The following is a 17,240-nucleotide window of genomic DNA, read 5'->3' as shown; positions in this document are numbered from 1 at the left end:
CTCCCCACCCATTCCTGCTTTCCGCAAAGACCGTTCCCTCTGTGACTACCTGGTCAGGTCCACGCCCCCCAACAACCCACCCTCCCTTCCTGGCACCCTCCCCTGCCACCACAGGAATTGCAAAACCTCTGCCCACACCTCCTCCCTTACCTCCATCTAAGACCTCAAAAGAGCCTTCCACATCCATCAAATCTTTACCAGCACAACCACCAATATCATTTATTGCACCCGATGTGGTCTCCTCTTGAAGAGCGGGACAACCACACCAATCTCTGGGACAACCACACCAATCATCCCCACTGCCCTGTGGCCCAACATTTCAACTCCCCCTCCCACTCCGCGCAGGACATGCAGGTCCTAGGTCTCCTCCACCACCGCTCCCACACCACCCGATGCCTGGAGGAAGAACGCCTCATCTTCCGCCTCGGAACATTTCAATCCCATGGCACCAATGTGGATTTCATCAGTTTCCTCATTTCCCCTTCCCCACCTCACCCCAGCTCCAACCTTCCAGCTCAGCACCATCCTCATGACCTGTCCTACCTGCTTATCTTCCTTTCCACCTATCCACTCCACCATCCTCTCTGACCTATCACCTCCATCCCCACCTCCATTCACCTATTGTACTCTTTGCTACCTTCCTCCACCCTCCTCTCTGACCTCTCACCCCTATCCCCACCACCATTCACCTATTGTACTCTATGCTACTTTCTCCCCAAACCCCTCTCATTTATCTCTCCACTCTGCAGGCACCCTGCCTGTATTCCTGATGAAGGGCTTTTGCCCGAAACGTTGATTTTCCTGCTCCTCGGATGCTGCCTGACCTGCTGTGCTTTTCCAGCACCACTCTGATCTAGACTCTGGTTTCCAGCATCTGCAGTCCTTGTTTTTACCGAGAAACAGAAAGCTGTTAGGACTCAATAATTACAATCTTAGGCATTCCCTCTTCACTCTGTGGTCCAGACTCAGGTGCTGGGATTGCACTCTGCACTCTTTGCTGCATGCTGTGTTGTACCTGAAGTGATCTTCGGTCAATCACTGACACTGCAGGCTGCGTGTCCCTCTGAGTGCAGGTTTATCACATAGTGCTGCCTGTAGGTGTCACTCTGAGTGTGGGTATGTTATTCAGAGAGACACCTACAGGCAGCATGGAGTGTGTGTGTTACTCAGTGCTGCCTGACTCTCTGAGTGTGAGTGTTACTCAGTGTTGCCTGTAGGTGTCTCTGTGTGTGTGTGTGTGTGTTATTCTGCACTGGCTGTAGGCAATGCAATGATTTGGAGATGCCGGTGTTGGACTGGGGTGTACAAAGTTAAAAATCACACAACACCTGGTTATAGTCACTCTATCATCAGGTGGTTGTGGAGGACACTCCCTTGATGAAGGAGCGGCGCTCCGAAAGCTAGTGTGCTTCCAATTAAACCTGTGAGACGATAACCGATAACCTGGTGTTGTGTGATTTTTAACTTTGTATCTCAATGAGTGGGAGTGTGTTACTCTGTGCTGCCTGTAGATGTCTCTGAGATATTTGTCTCTGAGTGATGGGTAGAGAATGGGCTTTGTGATGGGGATTGAAGATTAGGCTTTAATGTTGTCAAGTCTCGGAAGAAAAACAATTTAGCCTGAGATGGCAGCTTATTGAGGTGGCCAAAGTTAAAAATCACACAACGCCAGGTTATAGTCCAACAGGTTTCTTTGGAAGTACAAGATTTCGGAGCACTGCTCCTTCATCAGGCAGCTAGTGGGGCAGGATCATTGTTCACAGCATTTGCAGTGAAATTGAGCTGGCAGTTGAGAAAGATGAATACTGAGAGTGTATTCTCAGTAAGGGAGGGATTTCAGAGGCAGTGCACCCCAATTACAAGGGGACCTTCTGGAGCTGGGATCATTGCAGTAGTGGCTGTCTGCTCAGCCAATGCTGACTAGCCATAGTCGTATTTCAATGGTCAATTAGCTCTAAACTAGATACATCAATATTACCTTACAGGGAAGGGAGCAGTGAGTGAGGTTGAATTCTTGCAGCTCCAAGAGGGATTGCAGTGGATTAATGAAGGGTGCTACCACCACGAAGGTGCCACCTTCACTCCCCCTGCCTCAGCTGTGGTAACCCTCAGGTTAAACACACCACCAGTCATCTCTGTCTGTAATGAGCGAGTGGGACTATGCTCCACTTTTCTGGGTGCTGGAGGGAAGGAGAAAGTGAAGACTGCAGATGGTGGAGATCAGAGTCAAGAGTGTGTTGCTGGGAGACCACAGCAGGTCAGGCAGCATCCGAGAAGCAGGATAATCAATGGTTTGGGCATAAACTCTTCATCAGGAATGGAGGGAAGGCCAACCTCTCCCAAAGGCAGCACAGGCTGTATCAAAGAGGCATCAAGAGTAAGCATGGGGAGATTGAGGGGGACAGAAGGAGGGCGTTGGTTGGCAGGTTGTTATTCAGAGTCAGATACCAGAGTATCAGTCCTTCTGATGCTCCCCTTTTTTCTTCTTTTTTTGAGCACCCATGATGTGTGTGTGCAGGTGTGAGACACAGTGAAAGACACAAAGTGCACGAATCTTTATTCAATTTCCAACACCAGGAAGATAGGAGAACACTCGGGTGGCCAGTGACAAGCAGTGCCCTTCACAGAAGGGCAATGTTGTATGATCAAACAGTGAAGGGGAGGGCAGGGATTAAATCAAAATAGAGTTGGAGGGGGAATAATGCACTCCATTCCAGCGGCGCCCACCTCTCCCTGAGCAACTCCAGGTGTTGGTGGAGACCGTGTGCTCCTCCTCCAAGGACACCCGGGCTCTAACGTAACCGCGGAAGAGGGGCAGGCAGTCGGCCCTAACTACCCCCTCCATGGTCCGCTGCCTGGACCTGTTTATGGCCAGTTTGGCCAGGCCCAGGAGCAGACCCATGAGGAGGCCTTCAGACCTGCAATACTCTCCTTTTCTTTTTCTTCTTTTTCCCACACTACCGCCTAACTGCGGTAGTGCTTATGTTTTTCCCCAGCACCCATGGTGTGTGTGTGTGCAGGTGTGAGACACAGTGAGAGACACAAAGTGCATGAATCTTTATTCAATTTCCACCACCAGGAAGATAGGAAAACACCCGAGTGGCCAGTGACAAGCACTGCCCTTCACATCAGAGGGCAATGCCGTGTGATCAAAACAGTGAAGGGGAGGGTAGGGACTAAATCAAAATAGAGTTGGAGGGGGAAATGATGCACTCCACTCCCTGCGGCGCCCACCTCTCCCTGAACAACTCAGGGTTTTGGTGGACACCGCGTGCTCCTTCTCCAAGGACACCCGGGCTCTAACGTAACTGCGGAAGAGAGGCAGGCAGTCGGCCCTAACGACCCCCTCCACGGTCTGCTGCCTGGACTTGTTTATGGCCAGTTTGGCCAGGCCCAGGAGCAGACCCACGAGGAGGTCTTCAGACATGCAACACACCCTTTTTTTTTCTTTTTTTTCTTTTCTTTTTTTTTCCTTTTTTCTTCTTAAACCCCCACACTACCACCTAAGTGCGGTAGTGCTTAATTTTTTCCCCCAGCACCCATGGTGTGTGTGTGCAGGTGTGAGACACAGTGAAAGACACAAAGTGCACGAATCTTTATTCAATTTCCACCACCAAGCAGATAGGAAAACACCCGGGTGGCCAGTGACAAACACTGCCCTTCACATCAAAGGGCAGTGCTGTGTGATCAAAACAGTGAAGGGAGGGGTAGGGACTAAATCAAAATAGAGTTGGAGGGAGAAATGATGCACTCCACTCCCTGCGGTGCCCACCTCTCCCTGAACAACTCAGGGTTTTGGTGGACACCGCGTGCTCCTTCTCCAAGGACACCCGGGCTCTAACGTAACCGCAGAAGAGGGGCAGGCAGTCGGCCCTAACGACCCCCTCCACGGTCTGCTGCCTGGACTTGTTTATGGCCAGTTTGGCCAGGCCCAGGAGCAGACCCACAAGGAGGTCTTCAGACATGCAACACACCCCTTTTTATCTGTCAGCCAGGACTCCCTGATTGGACAAGGTTAACAGCCCATCAAGGAACTCATATTTTATTGAAAAAAAAAACATTTATCGGACAAGGAGCACAAGAGCTAAACAAGACAAGACAAAATGAATGGTTTCATTACAAACATCACAAATGAGATTTGGGAAATAAGATTTTCATTCTGGGTGATGGGAATCTGGAATGGACTGTCACAGACTCCACAGACTGTCACAGTGTGGAAACAGGCCATTTGGCCCAACAAGCCAACACCAACCTTCTGAAGACAGACTCCCCGAGACCCATTCCCCTACCCTTTTACTCAACATCTCCCCTGACTGACAGATTCTTGATCACTGTGGCAATTTTAGAATGGCCAATTCACCTAACCTGCACATCTTTGGATTGTGGGAGGGAACTCGAGCACACGGAGGAAACCCACACAGACACGGGGGAGCGTGCAAACTCCACAAAGACAGTCACCTCGGGCTGGAATCGAACAAAGGTCCTTGGTGCTATGAGGCAGCAGTGCAAACCACTGAGCCATCATACCACACATTAAAGAACAGGAGCTTTTGTTAAACTCCGTGAGCCTGACGTGATATGAATTATAAACACACAACCCTCTGTCAGGGAAAGTAGTGGAGGATGGAAACCTTACAACCTTTAAATATCATAATATGCAAGGATTTGGGATAAGTGCAGGAAATTGGGATTAGAATGCCTTTAGCGGTAGTTATGTCAGTGCAGACTCAATGGGCCAAAGGGCCTTTTCTGTGCTGTATCAATCTATGCTCCATGCTGAGAGGGCAGTGCAGGTTAATGGTGACTAGGTTAGACAGTTCCAAGACGGCAAATCAATGATCAAGGGTCAGAGGAAATGGCTCAAGCTTCAGTGAAGGCCCAAGTAAGTGCTTGGGGAGGAGGGTCAAGGCTAATGAAGACAAGGTCAATGGAGACTGAGTGAGGGCACAGGGTGCAGGCATCTCCAGGGGTTGTAGTGTGGCATGTAGGGACAAGAGGGGAATGTGCAGGGAGGAAGTGCAATTCTGGTTGAAATGCGACCTTTGCCGGCAACAACATGACCTTCAGCACCAGGGGGTGTCCCTGACTGTGTCAGGCTCACTGGCTGCTCTCTGTGTGATTCCACACAGCCACCCATGTGGTCACCACGCAAGGTCTTGCTCTTGTCTACACCACTGTCTACACCACCATCTGCAACTACCGTCTGGACCTTCTGTCTACAACACCATCTGCACCCACCGTCTGCACCACCATCTGTACCCATTGTCTGCACCCAGTATCCACAGCCACTGTCTAGTTCCTCTGTTTGCACCCACCATCTACACCCACTGTCTACACCGCTGTCTGCACCCTCTATCTACACCTCCCATCTTTCTGCTGTTGTAAGATTGTATCCAATGATTCCATTGAGATTACTGCACCCAAAGCCTGAATTTTAGAACCAGCAATGATTGTCTTCTAACCCTGACCTACAAAGTCTGTGTTCCATGTAATGGAAAATTAACAAAGTTAACATTTACTCTGAAATCCATTTACTCTGAAATCTGAAAGACAGTGCTTGACTAAAATTAAAACTTTCTGACACTTTGCTGAAGTCTGCTGTCGAGTGACAGCTTGTCTCGGCGCAACTTTGTAAACATTCAACAAGAGAAAAATATAAGAACAGTATGTCCACAACAAGGGAATGAAAAGAATAACAACTCAAATCTTCACAGTCTTTGTCCTTGAGAGTGTGATAAGAAACAGTATAAGGTGAATATCTGAATTACGCTCATGGCCCTTGCACAAGGCATTTTTGTCAAGTGCATGTGGTCCCCCTGCAATGCAGAAGTTAAAAAAATATATAATAAAGCTCTTTTTGGTTGCTCTTGCTAATAGTTGAGTTGAGTCAATTTAATTTCCACGACATCCCACAATGGGCTAATTAATATTAATTACTGAATGCCATTTGATTTCTGTGATGGCAGGACTGACGTATAAGGAGAGGTTGAGTTGATGAGGATTGTGTTCACTGGAGTTTAGAAGAATGAAGGAAGGGAATCTTAGAGAAAGCTGTAAAATTGGAACCGGACGAGACAAGTTAGTTGGAGGAAGGATGTTCCCAATGGTGGGGAAGTCCAGAACCAGGCTCATAGTTTACGATTAAGGGGAAAACTCTATAGGACAGAGATGAAGAAAAATGTTTTCACCCAGAGAGTGGTGAGCCTGTGGAATTCTGTCACAGAAAGTGGATGAGGCCAAAACATTGTGTTTTCAAGAAGGAGGTAGAGCTAGCTCTTGTGGTTAAAGAATTAAGGGATGTGGGGTAGGGAGGGATTACAGTCTTGTACTTGATGATCAGCCACAATCATACTGAATGGCAGAGCAGGCTGGAGGGGCCAAATGGCCTACTCCTGCTCCTATCCTCTATGTTTCTATGTAGCATATAATAGATTGCCAGGTGGAGGTCACTCTGTCAGATGGGTAAGTATCCATTCACAGATTCCCCCCACACCACTCCCCTTCCATTTTAATTGGGTCCACTCCCTCTTTTCCTATGTCTTTGTTATCTGACCAGTGACCACACCTCCCCTTCACCACCCCGGCAGGGAGCTGTGCTAATAACCCATCGTTTGTTTTAATTTGCTAATTGGGTGATGTGGCGGTGGGGCTTTCAAAAACAGGAAGAGCTGAATTCTTATCGCCCCTTGTGCTTATTTTGTTGTGTGCCTCCCTCAATATGGGCGACACAGCATTGCTGCCTCACAGAGCCAGGGACCCAGGTTCGAGAGTCATGCGGCACAGAAATAGGCCCTTCGGCCCATCATGTCCATGCTGACCAACAAACACTAAACTACACTAATCCCATTTACCTGCAGTTGTCTGGAGCCTACTGTGTCATGGCATTATAAGTGCTCATCCAAATGTTTTTTAAAGCTTGCAAGATTTTCATCCTGCACCGCCCTCTCAGCCAGCATGTTCCATATATCCACCACACGCTGGGTCAAAAAATACTTTCATCTTAATCTTATGACCCCTGGTCTTAAACAGGCCTGGGTGAGGAGCGGAGGCTGCAGAACAGTGTGAGAGGTCAGGAGTGGAGAGAGGGAGAACAGTGTGAGGGTGAGGAATGGAGGTTGGAGCAGGAAGACGCTTGTGTTCTGGAAAGCATCACAAATAGGGAAGAGATCCAAGAGCTGGTAGGAATAGTCTCCATGCTTCCTAACAGTAGCTTTATGGTGGGAAAGAGAATAAATCCAGGAGATAATGAGGGCCTATAACAAAGGCTGATCATCCATTACAAATGATTAATTACAATTAATTGTCATGTCGATTATTTAAAGTCAGGTTTTTCTTTTTAATTCATTCACGGGATGAGGACATCCCTGACTAGGACAGCATTTATTGCCCACCCCTAATTGCCCCAGAGGGCAGTTAACAGTCATCCACATTACTGTGGGATTGGATTCCCAACTAGGCCAGACCAGGTAAAGATAGCAGTTCCCTTCCCTAAAGGACGTTAGTAAACCCGAGGGGTTTTCCTCACAATCGACATGGATTCATGGTCATCGTTAGACTCTTAATTGCAGATTTATTGTGTTCTTGAATTTAAATTCCCCACCTGCCACGGTGGGATGTGAACCTGCGTCCCCAGAACCATATCTGGGTCTCTGTGCATTAATCACAGAAGGTTAGTATGTAGGTACAGCAAGTCATCAGGAAAGCTCATTGGTCTGTTGTGCGGGGAAACTGAAGGCATGACTTCATTGCAACATGCAGGATCCTGAGGGGCCTTGACCGGGTGGATGTGGAAAGGATGTTTCCTCTTGTGGGAGAATCCAGAACCAGGCATCACTGTTTAAAATTAAGGGAGAGTCCATTCAAAACAGAGATTCAGAAACATGTTTTTACTCTCAGAGTTGTCAGTCTTTGGAATCCCCTTCCTTAAAAGGCAGTGGATGCAGAATCTTTAGATATTTTTAAGGCAGAGGTAGATAGATTCTTGATGACTGAAGGGACGGAACATTATCGAAGAATGTAGAGTTGAGGTTAAAATCAGATCAACCACGATCTTATTGAATGGGGGAGCAGGTTCAAAGGGTCAAGTGGTCTACTTTTGTTCCTTGTTCATATGTTGCCTCATACAATTAAAGACTGCCACTCGTATTTTCTACCTGCAGATTAAACTGCTTGTGCAATAGGGCCTCATCTGCACAGTGTTTTCTCCAGCCTTTCACCAGGACATGTTAAAGATACTGGTCCCCTAATTAATCCATTAACTCTGTGAGTTGGTTTATTTAAAACAATAAAACGCATTACAAGTCATAGAGCAGATATTACAGCAAGCAATAATGTGTGGTTAGGGGGCTCAGTGGTTAGCACTGCTGCCTCAGAGCAGCAGGGACCTGGGTTTGATTCCAGCCTCAGGTGACTATCTGTGTGCAGTTTGCACATTCTCCCTATGTCTGTGTGGGTTTCCTCTGTGTGCTCTGGTCTCTTCCCACAGTCCAAAGATGTACAGTTTAGGTAAATTGCCCATGGTATTCAGGGATGTGTGGGTTAGATGCGTTAGTCAGGGAAAATGTAGAGTAACAGGGTGGGGGAGTGGGATGCTCTTCAGAGATTCAGTGTGGACTTGTTGGCCAAGTGGCCTGTTTCCACATTATAGGGATTCTATGAATTGATCTCAGTTTGTGCAGCTTGCAGGCTCACAGATGACTAACTGGCAGGTAGAGTGCAACACTGTATACAGGGGTGGATTTTCTTAAAGACAATGTGTTCACACACCACACAGCCACTGAACATCAAGGGGAGATTGTTACATTCTCTCTTGATGGAGACAGTCATTGCCTGGCAGTTGTGTGGCACAAATGTAACCTTGTTCAGGTTCCAAGCCTACATCTCAGACAGTAAAATGTTTTAGAACATCCTCAGCCTACAAAAAGTGCTAAACTTTTCAGGTGGCATGATGGCTCAGTGGTTAGCACTGCTGCCTCACAGCGCCAGGGACCCGCCTCAGGGACGTCTGTGTGGAGTCTGCACATTCTCACTGAGTCTGTGTGGGTTTCTGTCGGGTGCTCTGGTTTCCTCCCACAGTCCAAAGATATGCAGGCTGGGTAAATTGGCCATGCTAAATTGCCCATACTGTCCAGGGATGAGCAGTTAAGGTGGATTAGCCATTGGAAAGTACAGGGATAGCATTTGTGTCTGGGTGGAATGCTCTTTGGATGGGCAATGTGGACTCGATGGGCCGAATGGGTCACTTCCACACTATAGGGATTCTGTGATTGAAATGCAAGTTCCTTCTTTCCATTCTAGCCCTGAAGCATGCATGTGGTTCTTTCTCATATCCGCTCAAGAGATGGCAACCCTTTGAAGACAGGAGCAGCCTCTATTCTTTTGGAAAGTACTTCTTCCACTCTGTATCCTTCACAGCCTTGTAGACAGCAACAATGAGATCGGGAAATAACCCAAAGCTATAATCTTCTGGACTCTTCATTAAACTGTGGAACCTGAAAAGTACAATTAATGTCCAAGTCAATGAAGATATTTCTCAGCAATCCCTAAATGCTGAGTTTTAGTCCTCAGCAGGCCCCAGGATCATTGCTCTGAATTGCTCATAAATTTCACCTTCACATTTCTGGAGGCTTTGACCAAAAAGGTTGCTTAATCCTCTCCAATATACAGCTTAAAATCAGCTCCAACTCCCAACCATCCAGCTGAGAGCGGAGCCCTGTACAAACTGGAACCTGGTCAGTGGGAGCACTGTCACCTCTGTCTCAGAAGCTTTGTCTATTTAAACCAGAGACTTAGTCAGAGAGTCATTCGGCACGGAAACAGACCCTTCGGTTTAACTCATCCATGCCAATCAGATATCCGAAATTAATCTCGTCCCATTTGCCAGGATGTGGCCCATATCCCTCTAAACCGTTCCTATTCATATACCCATCCAGGTGCCTTTTAAATGTTGTAACTTTACCAGCCTCCACCACCTCCTCTGGCAGCTCATTCCATACACGCACCACACTCTGCATGAAAAAATTACTCCTTAGATCCCTTACAAATCCTACTTCTCTACCTTAAACCTATGCCCTCAAGTTCTGGACTCACATGCCCTGGGAAAAAGTTGTTGGCTATTCACCGTATCTATAGACAATAGATAATAGGTACAGGAGTAGGTCATTCTGCCCTTTGAGTCTGCACCACCATTCAATATGATCATGGCTGATCATCTTTAATCAGTATCCTGTTCCTGCCTTATCTCCATAATCCTTGATTCCACAATTCTTGAGAGATCTATCCAACTCTTTCTTAAATGAATCCAGAGACTGGGACTCCACTGCCCTCTGGGGCAGAGCATTCCACACAGCCACCACTCTCTGGGTGAAGAAGTTTCTCCTCATCTTTGTCCTAAATGGTCTACCCTGTATTTTTAATCTGTGTCCTCTGGTTCGGCACTCACCCATCAGCGGAAACATGTTTCCTGCCTCCAGAGTGTCCAATCCTTTAATAATCTTATATGTCTCAATCATATCGCCTCTCAGTCTTCTAAACTCAAGGGTATACAAAACCAGTGCTCCAGTCTTTCAGCGTAAGGTAGTCCCACCATTCCAGGAATTGACCTCGTGAACCTACGCTGCACTCCCTCAATAGCCAGAATGTCTTTCCTCAAATTTGGAGACCAGAACTGCACACAGTACTCCAGGTGTGGTCTCACCAGGGCCCTGTACAGCTGCAGAAGAACCTCTTTGATTGTATACTCAATCCCTCTTGTTATGAAGGCCAGCATGCTATTAGCCTTCTTCACTACCTGCTGTACCTGCATGCTTACCTTCATTGACTGGTGTACAAGAACACCCAGATATCTAGGTAGTAATCTGCCTTCCTGTTCTTGCCATCAAAGTGGATAACCATACATTTATCCACATTAAACTGCATTTGCCATGCACCTGACCACTCACCTAACTTGTCCAGGTCACCCTGTAATCTCCTAACATCCTCATCACATTTCACCCTTCCACCCAGCTTAGTATCATCAGCAAATTTGCTAATGTTATTACAAATACCATCTTCTATATCATTAACATATATCGTAAAAAGTTGCGATATCAAGCTTCTTGATTGTTTTTGGAGCTGCATCCATCCAGGCAAGTGGAGAGTAACCCACCACAGTCCTATCCAAAACGTGATTGATCTTTTCTTAATTAATTTACTGGATTAGGCATCACTTGCTATGTCAGCATTTATTGCTCAGAATCAAGTGGGGTGGCACAGCACTGGGACCAAGGTTTAATTCCACCCTCGGGCAACTGACTGTGTGGAGTTTGCACGTTCTCCCTGTGTCTGGTTGGGTTCCCTCCAGGTGATCTGCTTTCCTCCCACAGTCTACAAACGTGCGGGTTAGGTGGAATGGCCATGGGAAATGCAAGGTTCCAGGGGAGTGGGTCTGGGTGAGATGCTCTTTGGAGGGGCGGTTTGGGCTGAATGGCCTGTTTCCACATTGTAGGGATTCTATGAATTTCTTGAATCAGAGGGTTTTGATTCTTTGGGATACTCATCGATATATAGGCGTTTGAATAAATTCAAGATAGCGATAATACACATGTGGGGAGGCAATGAGTTAATGGTATCATCACTAGATTCTTAATCCAACGAGCCAAGTAATGTTCGGGGGGACCTGGGATCACCGTGGGGCAGCACGGTGGTACAGTGGTTAGCACTGCTGCCTCACAGCACCAGGATCCCAGGTTCAATTTTAGCCTCGGGTGACTGCCTTTTATGGAGTTTGCACATTCTCTCTGTGTCTGCATGGGTTTCCACTGGGTACTCCGGTCTCCTCCCACAATCCAAAGATGTGCAGGTTAGGTGAATTGGTCACGCTAAATTGCCCATAGTCAGGGGTGAATATGGGGAATGAGTCTGGGTGGGTTACTCTTCGGAGGGTATAGGGAATCTAATCTAAATCCTGGCAATGCATGGAGTGGAATTTTAAATTTAAAAAGACTCTGGAGTTAAGAGTCTAATGACGACCATTGTTGGGGGAGAACCCTGTCGGGCCCACTAATGTCCATCAGATTACTGTCCTTGCCCATACTGACTGACATATGACTCCAGACCCACAGCAACATAGAATCATAAAATCCCTACTGTGTGGAAGAAGGCCATTCAGCCCATCAAGTACAATCAGCAACTCACCAGAACTAGCCCCCTCTTCTAACCTTACACTTCCATGGCAAATCCAACGAACCTGCACATCTCTGGACTGAGAGAGCAAACTGGGGCACCCAGAGGAAACCCATTCAGACAGAGGGAGAACATACAAAGTCCACACAGACAGTTGCCTGAAGGTGGAATCAAACTCAGGTCCCTGGCGCTGTGAGGTAGTAGTGCCAGCCACTGTGCCACCCATTCCTCATCTCTGATCGAAATGTCTAATCCCTTATTCCCAGACTGGGACTCTGCTTTAGAATCCCCAGGTAGGGGTTCATCCTTCCAAAATCTACCCTGTCAGGGCCCTGGAGAATTTTAAATGTTTCAGTGAAATCTCATCCCAGCCTTCTGAATTCTAGGGAATCCTGACCCAGTCCCCTCTCTCAATCATTAGACAATCCCTCAGCCCGTCACATGAACTGTGGCTGGGTTTGATCATCTCAGTAAGAGTTTCAAGAAGGGAAGGAGAAAGAAAGACTCGTTCTGCTTTGAATCGATGCTAAAAACTGAAAAAGCAGGAAAATATTGTCACTAAGTATGGTTCACATACTCTTACTTTTTATCAAAGTGCTGGGTGAGGTTTCTTATGAATTTCAGGAGGTCACTGGTGGTGTCCTTATATTCTTTATTCCTTTTATTCCTGCCTTGTCTCTTGTTCATGTCATTTAGGAGAATGGAGTCAACTGAGAAGGAAATGAACAGCAGAGTTTGTTTTCTCTGTTGATTAAATTCACCTTGCTTGCTCCTCTGATCACCTGAAGAAAGGGCGAGGCTCTGAAAGATTATGTTTTCTACTAAACCTGTTGTTCTAATTGTTAGCTCGGATGAAATGATATCAGTCCGAGCCCAGAGTGCGGTTCAACAATCGGTAACGTTTATTACTGCAGTAACGCCGGCGGAGATCAACCGAGGTCCGAATCTCGGCTGCTCTGCTGTTCCCGCACGCAGCTTCATATTATATACTTTTAGTTGTTAGGATGTGTGGGATTTGAGGATGAATGGGATGATAGTTCCCCATCATCACTGGAGTAGGTGCGAATAGGCTGTTTCCTGCCGTCCCAGGAGAGTTGCAGGGCACGCACAATGGGGTGCTAATTGGTTTATGTAAAATGGGTCCGGGTATGATCTGCTTGTCTCTCTCTGTGAGGGCAGGGGCTAGCACCCCCCTTTGTTCCCTTGGGGTGTTGGTGTGTATTGGTCTGTCCGTACCTGTCTGGTGGATGTGTCAGAATGGCTCCGTATCGATGGGTATGTGTGTGTTTCAGTCAGTCTCTTGATGTGATTAGGAGATGGGTTTCCATATTTAATTAATTCTGGAGTTTTGGCCCATGAGTCATGGGTAATGTTGGTCTAGTGTGGATTCTATCTGTCCTCTGTCTCCTCGCTCCCAGTCACGTGGGCAGACCGGCAGCTGCTGAGTTTTTGTGGGTTTAAAGCTGCGACTGCTGTTTTAAACACAAAAATGAATTCTTATCGTTTCCTGATGTAGGCATAGTCCCGTGGCAAATGCGGGGCGGCTCTGATGCCCGCTTGCATAATAAATCTGGTGTCGCATGATTTTTGACCTTGTCCTCTGATCACATTCAGGTTGTTCCCACGGGCACTGCATGTTCTTGCTTCTCCAGTCCACGAGGTGGCGATCTTGATAATGGATTTCACAATGGTCTCCATCAGAGAGGACCCACAAATCAGGGACAGCGACCAGAGATGACAGGCTCCTCAGTCCCAGACCCGAGCACAACGGGCCCCCTGGCATCCCAGGTACCGCTTGCTGCGTCCCGGACCCTGTACATAATGCAAATAGTGCAACTGATCCTTCTGATTTTTCCCACCCTCACTAGGTCTCCACAATCATTGAGATTCGTTAAATGCAGCCTTTGCCAATTAAGGACCCTGACTGATGGGAAACAGACTGAAATGGGTCAATAATACAGTGTTGGGGAGGTACAGACACAGATTGCCAAGTGGAAATCTGATGCTGTGGTTCTAACAGAGATCGGGCGGGACTGGGGATTCCTGGATACAAGGTGTTCAGTAAAGTTAGGAAAGAGGGAAAACTGCGAGAAGTGGTGGGATTTTTTTTGGGCCCAGACAGTACTGACCAACCTTAGGCCCTGAGATATGATAGAGATGAAGGGTGAACTGTGCCGGGCTTTAACTCACTGTTACCAGAGTAAAACAGGGATTATCCATTTCACAAGCGAGTAAATGGAACTAACAAACCAGGTGCATGTGAAACACCCACCCCATCCCTGAGAGAGGTGGGGCGGGGGGGGGACAAGGACAGGGATATTTGCAGACAGAAAAGATGCTAAAAATAGTATCACTTCGAGAGCGAAGGGTGGGGTGGAGACAGTGACAGCGACACCCCCCAGAGAGTGGGGAAAGTAACACTGACACATTTAAAACTGTATTATCACAAGCGAGAATTCAAACAGACACCCACTCCACCAAACGGTGTTGATGATGCACTGTCTTCATCAAAACACGTTATCAAAACCTCTTCATAACACGTCAGGGGAGAGAAACATTTAAAACTGTATTATCACGAGTTGGGGTCCATTTAAATCTTGGACCATGATGTGAAATGTTCCGAGCCGTAAACAACACTGGTGTATTGACGTCATTATCTTATTAAACAACATTAAAACCTCGGCCAAACATTTTCCTGCAGACAGTGTATTTAAAATATCAAGAGGCTTTCCGCATTGTTGGTTTGATCAGTGACGGAGCAAGGAAGCAGCAGCTGCCCCATGAACTCCAACAAAAGAATGAGAACAGGCTCTTCATACGGAGCTGGCTCCCGAGAATCCAATTCAACAGCAGGGACCAAAGAATAAGGAACAATACAGCACAGGAACAGGCTCTTCGGCCCTACAAGCCTGTGCTGACACATTTTGCTCTTCCATACTGAAACTTCACCTACAGGATTCATATCCCTCTATTCCCTTCCTATTCATGTATTAGAGCAGGTATTTCTTGAATACTTCTATTGTGTCTGCTTCCACCCCCTCCTCTGGCAGTGTGTTCCAGGCACTCAACTCCCTTTGTGTGAAATACTTGCCTCGCACATCTCTTTTAAATTCCCCGCCCCTTGAACCTCTGTTCCCCAATAATTGACCCCTCCACCCTGGGGATAAAAAGCCTCATATTCTCCACTCCACATATCCCATTCACAATTTTATAAACTTCTATCAGGACACGCCTCATTTTTCCGCATTCCAGTGAAAACAAACCCAGTCTATTCAACCTTTCTTCAGGACTACTATCCGCCATACCAGACAATATCCTGGTAAACATTTTCTGCACCATCTTCAAAACATCCAAATCCTTCTGATGGTGTGGTGACCAGAACTGTGTACAATATTCCAAGTGTGGCCTAACTAATGTTCAATAAAACTGCAGCAAAACATGTCTATCCTTATACTCAGTGCCCCTTCCAATGAAGGCAAGCATGCCGTAACCCTTTTTTATTGCCTTACCTCCCTGTGCTGCCACCTTCAGTGATCTGTCAACATACACATCCAGATCCCTCTGCATATCAATACTCCAAAGGATTCTGCCATTCACTGCATAATTCCCACCTGTATATCGCCTTTCAAAATTCATCACCTCACATTTGGCTGGATTAAACTACATCTGCCATTTTTCTGTCCATGCATCCAACTGATATAATATCCTGCTGTATCCTCTGATAATCCTTCTCATTATCTGCAACTCTACCAATCTTTGTATCAACCGTAAACTTACTCATTGGACCAGCTACGCTTTGCTCCAAATCATTTATGGAGATCATGAACAGCAGAGTTCCCACCACTGATCCTCGTGGAACATCACTAGTCACAGCCCTCCATTCTGAAAACCGTTCTTCCATCGCTACCATTTGTCTCCTGTGATTAAACTAGTTCTGTGCCCAATGCTGGAAACATTTTAGACAAGACACCTTGTTGCCAGCTCGTTACTGCAACTTGATCCAGTTCATTCAGAAAGAGAAAAAGGACAATGTGCAGATTGTTGAACAGACCCCTACACCTGGGCCTGAGGCAGGAGCCCAAGCTCCAACACACTGGCCTCACTTCACACCAACCTTCACACAGTGCGGGGTCATGAATTCTGGGCATCAATTCCTCTGGGACTGGGACTGAGTGAGGGAATAGGGACAATATCGAAGAGTCAATAAGGAGTAAAGCAAGATGGAGAGGGTGTGTTGGAAAGTGCTTAAAGGAGGAAACATACTTTGTGATACCCAATACTGACAATGTCTACGTGTATCACAGAATGAAAAAAAGCACAATCTGAAGACAATCTAAAGTCACATCAATGTATTTCTTTTTGATATACCATAGCATGCAGGGCATTTTCATTGTGGTATCCTGATTCGAGAGCTGTACTCTCTAAGATTGAGCCGGTTGGATCCTCGCAGAGCCCCAGTTTATTTGTACTGTTCAGTAATGTGGGGATACCGATGGTGGACTGGGATACACCTGATGAGGGAGCAGCGCTTCGAAAACTTGTGATTTCAAATGAACCTGTTGAGCTGGAGCCTGGTGTTGTGTGCTTTCTGACTTTATATTGTGCGGGCACAGTGAAACAGCTGCCTTCCAGTAACTATAGAGTAATTGCACTGCAGCTGAGGATTATGGGTAACGTCTCCTTCCATTAGCCATGAACAAACCCGCAGTCATTCCAGTGGATTCCAGTGGGAATGACCTGTCAGTTACTTCCCAGATATTACATGGTTCACCATCATCATCTCCAGGACAATTCGGGAAGAGCAACAAATAAGCGACACGTCAACGCCCGCCCCATCCCAGGAGAAATCAAAATAAATGGCATCCAATTCAAATGAACAAACTGGTGAGGCTTGAATTCATCTCTTTGAAAGACTGGAGCCTCGCCGAGAAACAGAGCCTTGAAATGGGTGAACCTGGTTTGTCAGACTGAAGGGTGGAGTGTCCTTCGGATTAGCAGTGGGATCAGCAAAAAAATAATTATACGCAAAGATCTAACAAACAGCCATGAAAGCGTGCCACCAAAGTGCAAAGATCAGT

General features: G+C 46.8%; 1 long non-coding RNA gene across 1 annotated transcript in view; it reads left to right on the top strand.

Annotated features, from left to right (window-relative positions):
* Positions 1–17,240, top strand: part of LOC122547362 (uncharacterized) — a 466,533-nt gene that overhangs the window by 391,108 nt on the left and 58,185 nt on the right. The window lies entirely within an intron of this gene.

Source organism: Chiloscyllium plagiosum, unplaced genomic scaffold, assembly GCF_037043375.1.
Source record: "Chiloscyllium plagiosum isolate Xiang-an unplaced genomic scaffold, Cpla_swu_hap1 HiC_scaffold_9, whole genome shotgun sequence".
NCBI classification, from domain to species: domain Eukaryota; kingdom Metazoa; phylum Chordata; class Chondrichthyes; order Orectolobiformes; family Hemiscylliidae; genus Chiloscyllium; species Chiloscyllium plagiosum.
The sequence above is the reverse complement of the archived record's forward strand: the minus strand, read 5'-3'. Positions and strand labels throughout refer to the sequence as shown.